Source organism: Dreissena polymorpha, chromosome 14, assembly GCF_020536995.1.
Source record: "Dreissena polymorpha isolate Duluth1 chromosome 14, UMN_Dpol_1.0, whole genome shotgun sequence".
NCBI classification, from domain to species: Eukaryota; Metazoa; Mollusca; class Bivalvia; order Myida; family Dreissenidae; genus Dreissena; species Dreissena polymorpha.
In genome coordinates this window covers 4,856,538-4,868,668 of record NC_068368.1, presented here as the reverse complement: position 1 = coordinate 4,868,668, position 12,131 = coordinate 4,856,538, and the positions used below count along the sequence as shown (strand labels likewise).

Genomic DNA, 12,131 nt, shown 5'->3' with positions numbered 1-12,131 from the left:
ACTCGCAGATGCGGAAATGTCATTCCGAGGTTAGAGATCACTAAACAAATAAAGTATGTATGGTTTAAAATATTGGTTCGCGTGACGCTTCCGAGTCTCTACAGTGATATTGAATTTTCAATGGTAAAATGGGTCTTAACACCTACTTGCAAAAGTTTGAATAATCAAATTATTCTTTGAAAAAAAAGTATCATCCATTAGTCAATCTTCAAAAGGTATTTGAAGATATGTGCTTAAAGGGGCCTTTTCACAGATTTTGGCATTTTTTAAACTTATTCATTAAATGCTATATATTGATAAATGTAAACATTGGATCATAAAAGCTCCAGTAAAAAATCAAGAAAAAAATTAAAAAAGGGAAAAGAACATTGCCCGGAGCAGGTTTCGAACCAGTGACCCCTGGAGTCCTGCCAGAGTCCTGAAGTAAAAACGCTTTAGCCTACTGAGCTATTCCGCCGAGTACACATTCGTGACGTATTTTATACCTTATATAAGCAATCTTCGTAGTTTCACAAAATTTAACGACAAAAACAGAACTCTCCAAATTATTCAATCGTTTCGCGTTGCAACGCTTTATAATTTTTAGGTTTTAAAATCGTCAAAAGATGCATATAATGGCTATATTAGAGCATGGTTAATGTTCAGTATTACTGTTTCCACACAAATATCATAACTAAAACGAAAACTTACGGATCTGAAACAACTTTTTTCAATTTTGTCAATTTACCAAAGCGTGAAAAGATCCCTTTAAAATAGGTTTTGTTTTGTTAATCAGCTGAAGAACATCTGGGTATCCAGCGTAATAGGCATCAACACCAAAAGAGGACTCTTTCATAAAATTGCGACGCCAGGACTACTATATGGAGCAGAGACCTGCAGAACCACCATCAAGAAAGTCAAGATCTTCATCACCACTTTTCTCAGGAAGATCCTTAAGATCCGCTGGACAAAGAAAATGTATGGAGAAGAACAATGCAGCAGCCCGTTGAAGAGGACATCCCTCAAAGACGTTTGCGAAGGATAGGCCACACCATTCAAACGTATGAATATTATGCGACATGGCAATATCTCACCTTAAACCCCAACGGGTGAAGAAAAAAAGGGCGGCAAACAGTCGAGACCGGGATGCAGATGCCAAGCAGATGGACAAGACGTAGGGACAGCTGGATAGACTCTCCGAGAACCGAAACGCTTGAAAAAAGCTTGTCGGCGGCCTATATCCCAGACGGGACCACATGCTAAGATGAGATGTGCTGAGGTTGAGATTTCATGTCAAGTGGCCAATATCTCATTAGTGCATTTAACTGCAAATGATTATCAATAGACACAGTTTGGCAAAAATATGTTTCGGTATTTTTCTAGTTTTCGCAAAACAAACTGTCTTCTCAAGAAATAATGTTGAACTTTTGTTTAAGAGAAAGTTAACAAAGAATTTCGGGATAATTAATGTTATTTTCACAAACAGTTTGCAATTCAATTCAAATTAAATTAAATTAAACATATTTTATTCAAGTCTCAATCACTTTGTAAGTTGTCGTAGTTTTGTTTTACAAATTTTCATGAAAAGTGTCAGTTAGTATGTTGCAAACATATGCCACTTCTTCGGTTGATTTTAACCGTAATTAATCTGATAAATCTTTTTTCTTCAAAATATTTTGTCTATAATATTAATTTCATGGAAACTTTGTCCGATATTGTGTAAACATTCATGAAAAACTTCCTTTTATCTTATAAAAAGAATGCAATACACAGGAATAATGGAAATTGTTACAATGCAAGCCATATACAGCAATTCGTGTGCGATAGATTAGTCTGGATTACCTGCCCCTGACACTTTGTAAAGTATTAGTACGACGGGAACCAGAATAGCGATAGATTTGTTTTATGACCAAACGCAGTGGTCCCCCTTGCATTACTGTTTGACAATCTTCCAAGTAGATGAGTTTCTTATTAAAAAAAACAACACAATTTCAATGTATCCCCGGCTTACTATAAACCGACCATAAAACAAAAAATATGCCTCTAGTATAAACAAATGCTTGTAAACCGCGTAACGTTTTCAGTACGATCTGTATGTAACGCTGATATTAGGTCCCAGGGGTAGTTTGGACCAATTTCCGTCATAAAATCGTAAAAAAATGTACATGACAATATCTAGACCAAGATCGATTCTGTGTAATGTGTGTCGAAAAACTAGGTAAACGGGTCAAACTTTAGACAAACCTTATTATCACTATAGAAGCTATTTATGAATCAATGTTTATGAATATTAATTGGAGTACTTATCTTTACATAATTGAGCCGCGTTCTGAGAAAACTGGGCTTAATGCATGTGCGTAAAGTGTCGTCCCAGATTAGGAGTCCGCACAGGCTAATCAGTGACGACAATTTCCGGTTTTTATGGTATTTTTTAGTTTCAAGGAAGTCCCTCCTCACCGAAAATCAAGTTTAGGCGGAAAGTGTCGTCCCTGATTAACCTGTGCGGACTGCACAGGCTAATCTGGGACGACACTTTACGCATATGCATTAAGCCCAGTTTTCTCAGAACACGATTAATATATATATAAGTTCGAAACTCGGTACCGTACATAAAAAAATATGTCCCCCACTAGAACCAAAAATTATTATTCTATCGTTATGCAACATGCAACATGTTCAGATTAATATCTTGAAAATATTGGGATCAAGTAAAAATCTGGGTAACGTGTGTCGAACAAATATGCCAAATCTTAGAAAAAATCTTGATGAAACATGGGTAACATTACAATATCAAATCAACATTTCATTGCTATTCAAGTGGGAAAAACTAGGTCACAAACTCAGGTCTTTCACAATTAGTGTGTCATAGACTCAGGTGAGCGCTTATGGCGAATAATGACCCTATTGTCAATTTTAAACTAATTTTTATGTTTTGTTGACTGTAAATGAAAGATGAAAGTACCAAAAATGAAGACAATTGCACCGATCAACATCACATAAAATACAAACCATTTACGCAGTTTTTTTTCGGGAGGGGTTGGGGTGCGGATCGAGCCTAGTGCTCGATTGGTCTTTGACGGTCCGGGTACTATTAAGTATACTTACATGTACACTTGTTACGGTAAATATAAGAAAACGTACCCAGGATTTTAACGTTAAATCGGTCGTTGTCGGCTATTTAAAAAAATAATTATGTTCATTTTTATGTCAAATTTTCTGTTAAATGGCCTCTATTATCGAAACTCACACTCAAAAAGCATGTTGATGCAGTATTTTTAAAAGCGAAGTTTGTTTCAGATAAACAATATCGTTTTACGGTAATCGGTAGCGCGTTTTACAACATTGGATTTTGGACGGGATTACAAATCGGGTACATTCTAATATCGACCGGGTACGTTTAAGTATATTTACCGTACCCGAGGTACATGTAAGTATACTTAAGAGTACCCGGGGTACATGCAAGTAGTACCCGAGCCGACAATAACAACTCGAGCGTTACTAGTGGCGACAGTTTTTGTTATTCGTTATAGTGTATTGGAGGGACCGCTGAGAGGGTTTTTTATCCATGCACGTTACAATTTAAAAACAATTAACTGTATTGCTTTATTTGTTATCTGTCAATATCGTTAAATGATGGGTTTCATAATTGTCAGAAAATATTGGAATGATTTCGACACAACTATCAGAGTATGCTATTGAATACCAGTCCGAAGCTTAATATATGCACAGTCAAGCAACATGTAAATACAATATACGAGTGAACTGAATACCAATATAAATCGGAAAAATGAAATGAAAGACGAAGCATCAATCACATACAGTGTCGGATCGCTTGATTTCGGTTTGCGCGTTATTCCATGTAATATTTTCCCAATTCGAATAATTATTTTCAGATTAAATGCATCAGTTGCTACCTTCTTAAAGTACACATTCATTCAAATACAAATTGAGATAAGGCAGAGGTAATGAAAATCTACCATTAATTCAGACAGTCGTACATGAAAAGTCGTAATTATAGATGGATATATTGTATCGCAAATTGTTTAATAATATCGCAATAGCACGAACATTCGCCATCTACTGATTATTATCCGGATTATTAAACGAATATTTAATGACAAAAACTGCAATGCAAACGTGTTTTTTCTTAGACGTTGCTTTTTGCAATTTGACAATCAAAGCATATTGGTAAAAACGTAAATCTTATCAGGCTATAAATTCAATTATCCAACACATTTTTAAGTCACATATATATTTTTAAGTCACATATATCACATGTATACAAAGCTGTATACATGTATGTGTTTTGATCTTTTAGACATAACATCGGTTGGCTCGCCATTTGTAGTAAATATATCTTAGCATATTCTGAATTCTTTGGTTAATATCTGAATTCACAACTTCTCATAATAAATTGCTGAACAGCGATTTATTTATGTAGCTGGGGTTTGCGTTCCCGGTATTTTTTTAAATAAACTATATCTGAAACATCGAAGCATTAATACAAAAATAAATACAAAAGCTGTCTGATTTCCTGTAATGCATTTAACGCATTTAAGCCTAGTGGAATCTCCAATACCGAGACCAATCTTTCTAAATTGGATCAATTTATTTCCAAAATTAGGGATATCTAGTATATTTATTTCTATATTTAGAATATTTCTTACAAAAATTCCTTTAAGCAAACAGCGCAGACCCAGATGAGACGCCGCATCATGCAGCGTCTCATCTGGGTCTACGCTGTTTGCCAAGGCCTTTTTTCTAGACGCTAGGCATAAATGGGTGAAATAAGTGTTCGTGAAACGCATCATATGTAGCTGTTACAAGTATACAAGCTTTTGAAAGTGTGAGGTTTGGGAAGTAATTATATCAATGATATGTTAAAATCAACGTCAGAAAAAAGAAGATATAATTAAAAACCGATAAATTGCATTGCAAATTGTTCAATGTAATCTCTAGATCACGAACATTCGTTATGAGCTGATATATCCTATATCCTTAGAGATTAAAAGGTGCAATTAAGTGACTATATAATGAATTTGAATGTATTTCAATGTGGCGATCAACGTCTATTAATCAATATGTAAATCTTGTAATGCCATGCCACTAATAATCCAACACAATTCGAAAACATGCTTTGTGTTTTAGGATATGGCCTAATGTGCCGTTATGCTGACTGAATTTAGAAATGATATATTTTACCGTTCGGTTACATCATATATGAATTCTATGGATTTCGGTATTCAGTCTTTAACTACCCAATACAGCTTGTCATCGAAACTGGTACTGAGAAGATAAGTCAAATGCAATGCTTACATTTCACACAATTATAGATATTTATATGCACTCATTGTATTTGACTCATCTTTTCAGTGCGAATTTCGAAAATTTAAAAATGCGCATTAGCTGCATTTCTGTATTAATCTGGAATACGAACTATGCTTGAAGTTAAGTGTATTTTAATATATATGCGTATTCATTAACTTTGGGTGGGACGTTCAGACTGAAATGGTTATCCACGATTGTGTTATAATCGAAGTATAGGATTGATGAATATCCAGAAACATTATCAGTTAAGAAATCATGGACCATCCGTTAGACTTTAATGAAGACTAGTAACCAATTGCCAACAAAATACAGGACAAGACAACATACAACACATAAAACAAACATCATGATTAGAACAAGATATATTGAAACGGTCTCTGCAATCCATTAGGTACTTATACTGGTTTAATTTTATCGAGCTTCATGTTATTTAAAATGTAAGCAATAAATACGGACATGCCAGCCATGTATGTTTGTAATTGTTTGAATAACAATTATGCAGCGTTCATATTACGCCGCACGTCGCAATATAGCTGCCGTTGCTGTGACTAAATTTACAAATCGACGTCACGCAATATCATCGAACCAATTGCAAAAACTATCCCTCTTCTTACCGAGAAGCAACATTTTACAAGACATACGCACTGTATGCGATTTGTATTGATATCTTAAATAAAAAAAAGTCCGCGCTTTAAATGTAACGTAAATATGTTTTGAATGCGACGTAATACAATTTTTACAACAAACACATCATATATTATCTGATTTTCACATGCTGCTGCCAGTACAATTTTCGGTCTGCAGAATAGCTTAAAACGAATCATGCCGTTATAACAACCAGCGTGATCGATTACGATCTATTTGTTATTGTAACTAGGTTTTGGGCTCACTTTTGCATTATAGACTGTAATGAAAAATAAAAGGCCTTGTTGTGTAGAAACTGCACCGATTATGATCACATAAGAAACAAACAACAACAAACCCTTTTAATTCTAGACACTTTACTCGTAACGCCATGTACCGGAGACACTTTACTCGTAACGCCATGTACCGGAGACACTTTACTCGTAACGCCATGTACCGGAGACACTTTACTCGTAACGCCATGTACCGGAGACACTTTACTCGTAACGCCATGTACCGGAGACACTTTACTCGTAACGCCATGTACCGGAGACACTTTAATCGTAACGCCATGTACCGGAGACACTTTACTCGTAACGCCATGTACCGGAGACACTTTACTCGTTACGCCATGTACCGGAGACACTTTACTCGTAACGCCATGTACCGGAGACACTTTACTCGTAACGCCATGTACCGGAGACACTTTACTCGTAACGCCATGTACCGGAGACACTTTACTCGTAACGCCATGTACCGGAGACACTTTACTCGTTACGCCATGTACCGGAGACACTTTACTCGTAACGCCATGTACCGGAGACACTTTACTCGTAACGCCATGTACCGGAGACACTTTACTCGTTACGCCATGTACCGGAGACACTTTACTCGTAACGCCATGTACCGGAGACACTTTACTCGTAACGCCATGTACCGGAGACACTTTGGGAGGCGACTTCTGCAAGGAATAGGTATGATTAAGTGTTGAAAGGCAATTTAAGGATACGGTACAGTACAAACACCATCATTTTACGAAGGTCTTTATTTCAGCTGTAATGTGTCAATCCAATATCTTACAAATGAGTTTAATTACTGTCAGAAAAACGACAGGATCTAGGTTTTAGGCTGACCCGTACGAACCGTCAATATTCTTTTTCAGGAAATGAATTGCAAAAACAGCATAAACTGAATGCCAAAATCAATCCAGAGAATGAAAGGAACGACAAAGCATCAATCTAATATAGTATGAAAAGCATCGCTCTCTGTTTTTGCGAAATGTCAATTTAACAATTTAAAATTCTAAATAATTATTTCCAGATTAAATGCATATTATGTGTTCTATTAACAGTACTTTTTCTTTCGGGGTGATGATATATAATGTTTTTTCGCTCAAGAACAAACTTATTGAACGCAAAAGCTATTTTCATTAGGGAATGCCGAAACCTAAATCCCCTATTGCATAACCCATTCTACCCAGTCTATGGTAACACTTAGACTCGTCCAGTCGTTAAAACCACTGCCCTCGACCAGAATCGAGCGTGTCGCATATCCGAGTTAGTAGCTGGTTTATACAATTCTTCATTTTCCACCCTCCCCTCACTCAATAACTTATTGTAACGCGATGCTTGCCGGATTTGTGTTATATTCCAGTGTTTTCGATTCCTACGAGCTCCCTTTGAAACCGGAAACGTCACGGCTGGGACTTTGCAGCATGCGGAACAACGTTAGTCTGGCAAAAGGTTTACATATTTCGGATCCTGCGTGATTAACTGTACCAGTCTTGGAGAACAAATTATTATGTTTATTGGCATAGTTTCGATGAACACACTTCCAACTTGTCACGTGGGGAAAACAGTATGAACTTAAATTTCCGCCGTTCTCGGGGGAACCTGTGTAGTAAAATGATCACAGCCTTTACATTTAATTGCCAAACCTATAATACAAAACATTGTGTAGTATAACTTTTTTGGCGTTTGTCGTTGAATACATGAATAGGAATGAAATAAATGAATACAGATGTGATTTCAAACATATATTACAAACATACAAATTATTAAATGCCATCTCAAAATCGCGCACACATTCAACAGATATTAGCTGATAATGAATATCTTTACGTTATTGAAAAGGGTATCTTAAATGATCATAGACCGTAATTCAAATCTGTGTCTTTACTAGAAGCTTTTATTAAAATGTGGAAATCAACGTCTGGTAGGTAATACGAAAATCGTATCATTCCATTACAGTAATAACCCAGCACCATTCCAAGGCATGTGTTGGCTATTTGATTGGAGCTTGTTCTCATTACGCTACTGTCTACTGTAAATATTAATATATTGGCCGATTATTTTAAACAAAATAGAAAAAGATACTGGTATAACCATTATCTATGATTTTGTGTTACAACCCCCAAATAACAATTATCTATGATGTTGTGTTATAACCCCCAAATAACCATTATCTATGATTTTGTGTTGTTACCCCAAAATATTTCATAGTTCATTTTATTTACATTGGTTTCCCTTTTTTTACTGGCATCCGTGTGCAGTTTTCATTAATGGAACAGAATTTTGTAGGTTTAAAAAAATCTGCTTCATCTTGTAAGCGTAATTTCATATTTTTCTCAACTTCAAGGGGGGATGATTCTGAACTTATTCTTACGTTGCTCATTTACGATAGGAGTTGAGTACTCATTGATATGAAAACACTGTAAAAGTTTTAATGTGTTTACGACCCCCCCCCCCCTATCTCTCACACGTATATTTCATGGGCATACTAATAAACAAAAATGTTTACAATAAAACAGCATATTTAATTAAAACTAAAATGTCTACATCAAAACAAAAAGTTAACATAGAACACAAATAGAATAATTTGATTCTACTGGGGCTCAAACCTTGGGCCTCTCACATGTGAAGCGAGCGTGTAACCACTACATTACGGAACCGCTTGAAAAATTACCTTCTAACTAAGATATTAATAAGCTATTAATAGTCGTTTGAAATGTAAACCCGAAGTTTAAACGCTGGATAGTGAGCGGGATTAAAGGTCCATACCAAAGGGTCCATACCACTGGCAAGATACGGGTCAGGCCTGCGGCCTTCTATATGTGGTTCTTAAAAAAACCCTGTAAGAGGACTTGATAGTAATGAGACTGGGGTGCTGTGATGGTGCTCCTCATTGATAAGCGGCTGCTTCCTTTATCAAGACTCATTATTACAATTAATAATACGTGTCGCGCTTCGCGCTCTATAGCGCCTTTATTAGTAACTAGGTGGTTGCTAGGATAGTGGAACATAGAAGTTTTGCTTTTATACAAAACCAGAAAGTTTCACCGGTTCGCGTATTTGCCCAGTCCCTGTGATCTTTTATTATTGCCCAGTCCCTGTGATCAGTTATTAATTAAAAGAATTAGCTTTGCATTATTGGCAATAAATGTTGTAGTAAATGTAATAGGCACAAATGCAATACTTATTTACACTAATTTACGCACAAAAACACCACTATGCAAGGTATTCTGACAACAAAAATATATACATTGATCCGTAAAATAACTTCTCCTCCCAAAAGCGAAAAAAAACACGTATTACATACTAGTCGCCGCACTTCAGTGCGACGTCAATCATGTTGTAAGACCACGAATCAATCTGCCACTTTAAAGAAGTCATTGTCGCAAGTCTAAGTGAATTGTGTGTTTAGTCGTTAACTACCCAATTATGCATGTCATCAAAATTTGCACTGACAGTACGCGTACAGTTCAATTATGGTTTCAGGTGAAAGAACGTTAAGGGATATCGCATGCTGAGAAAAATCCACGCGTCAAAATGTGCAAAGCTGCAGTTTTTTTTTAAATATTTTGTTAACAAAAAACTTACACAATGCTTGATGTACATTATATTTCAGAACCCATGGGTTTTAATTTACCAATGGGCAGATACTTGTCGATGTAGCATGATCCACGATTATGTTAGAGTAAATTGGTCCTCGATGCGTTACAGAATTGATGAATGCCTAGAAACATTTTGTGAAAAGAACATTTTGGAGCCTCCGTTTGTCATAAATTTAGGAATTGTGGCCGAGTTCCAAAACAATACATCAAAATACACATAAATATAATTATAACTAATTATGATTACAGAAAGGGGATAGACAAAACAAAATGTACTGTGAGCTTATACATGTATAATATCGTTATCATCCATTTAGTTCGATTGTTTCAGACTCGTTGAGATAGTACTCATACAATGTTATAATAAAAACCACAATACGAACGACCCTGTCATCTGATGACTTGTTCTTCTTTTACATCTTAAATGTGTTTGGGAGACCTTGTAAATACAAACAATTGGTATCAATTGTATACTTATTGCACTATAACATTAACATGTGAAACGCGAAACATTATGTGCCCTATCCTGAACTTTGTTGTAGTTTCTTGAAATTTTGACGTTAACTTACAAATCCCATGATTGTAAAGCTTATTTTAACCGTACATTTTATAATTTATTTTTATATTCTTTCACACAGGAACAACATGTCGATCTCGTTGTATTTCGTGCTTCAATCAACAAATATATTAATTATTATGAATTCGTTTCTTTTTTAACATTTTTTTTTCAAGAAAGGAAAATTTGTTGTCAAAACTAATAAATGATGTTTTATTAATTTTAAGTAAGCTTTCAGAGTTGTGAAGACTGGGTATGTAACGCCAAGATTTAATCCTGACAATTGCCCTAACACCCGACCGTTTCAAACGTAAAAGTGGATTAGGTCGATTAAAAGCTATATAGTTAATATTCATTGTTTAAATTTGTATTGTGTACCTCCTAATGCATTGTGATTAACGAGTTACGTTTCATGGGTGTAGAACGCTCTACCGAAATACGTAAAATAAAAAAATAATTACACAATCAGGAGAGAGTTGGACGCTTCTCTTTTGGCTGAAGTTACCGTATTAATAACGTAAAGTGATGGTTGCCGTGAGTTTGTTCGTAACAGTGAAGGGTGCCTCGAAGAACAAAGGCAAATCTTTAACGGATACATTCATTTCAACTGTAATTGGTCCGTTTAGAATGTCACTCATGTTTTCCATTACTTTAAGGATAATGGTCGATGCGTACACCTGGATTTCATAGCACGAAACTGAATATCGTTTATGAACGCCAATATTAATCAGGCTAATTATCGAAACGACACATCATCAATCAAATACAATGTATTTAATTTGGATGTTACTTAAAGAAGTATTATTGAAATATTAATTACATATAATTATTTATTTTGTTTTTTTCTGACTACCTATAAACTTTGATAATTCGTGGTCTTACAACATGATTCAATAATAGAAAACTTGTAAGTACAGTAAGTGCGGCGTTTTAATATGAATATACAAGTTGTTTTTATTTTACATGTTTGGGCAATAATCGACGCATTTGTTATCAAATCCGCAATTTGTGTAAATACCCATTTTAACAATGTGTATTTAATAAGGGTTTTCACACATAAAGTTACAAAATATATTGAGGTTTTACGTAGGGACTCTAACAACAAAATGACATTTACCCAATACTCTGTATAATGTAAGTCAATCAGGTCAAAACATATATCAGCATAATGACACTAAGCTCCAATCAAATAGCCAAACTCATGACTTGGAATGGTGCTGCGTTATTACTGTATTGGAATGATACAATTTTCCTATTACTTACCTGACTTTGATTTCCAAATTTCCATAAAAGCTTCTAGTAAAGACACAGAATGATTTGAATTACAATCTATAATCATTTCAAAAACCCCTTTCAATAACGTACAGATATTCATTATCAGCTAATATCTGTTGAATGTGTGCGTGATTTTGAGATAGCATTTGATCATCTGTATGTTTATATATGTATTAGAAACCACATCTGTATTCATTACTAATTTCATTCCTACCCATTTATTCAACGACAAACGCCAAAAATAGTTAAACTAAACAATGTATTATCTTAAAGGTTTGGCCAGTAAATGTCAAGACTGGGGTCACTTGTATAACACAGGTTCCCCCGAGAACGGCGTAAATTTAAGTACATACAGTCGAGTTACCATTACCGGATCAGAAGCGTTATAAAGTTTTGCTTGAGAAAAAAAATGTGTTGATACTTCTTTTATTCCAGTTTAATAAAATATAACCTATGCTTACTCTTAAAGTAAAAATT

At 35.2% G+C, this 12,131-nt stretch overlaps 1 long non-coding RNA gene across 1 annotated transcript; it reads left to right on the top strand.

The window, feature by feature from the left end:
* Window positions 1–7,127: 7,127 nt before the first annotated feature.
* On the top strand, window positions 7,128–10,455 carry LOC127858659 (uncharacterized). Its single transcript, XR_008039011.1, has 3 exons — window positions 7,128–7,673; window positions 8,181–8,255; window positions 9,708–10,455. It is a non-coding gene; the product is annotated as an uncharacterized LOC127858659 (long non-coding RNA).
* Window positions 10,456–12,131: the final 1,676 nt, after the last annotated feature.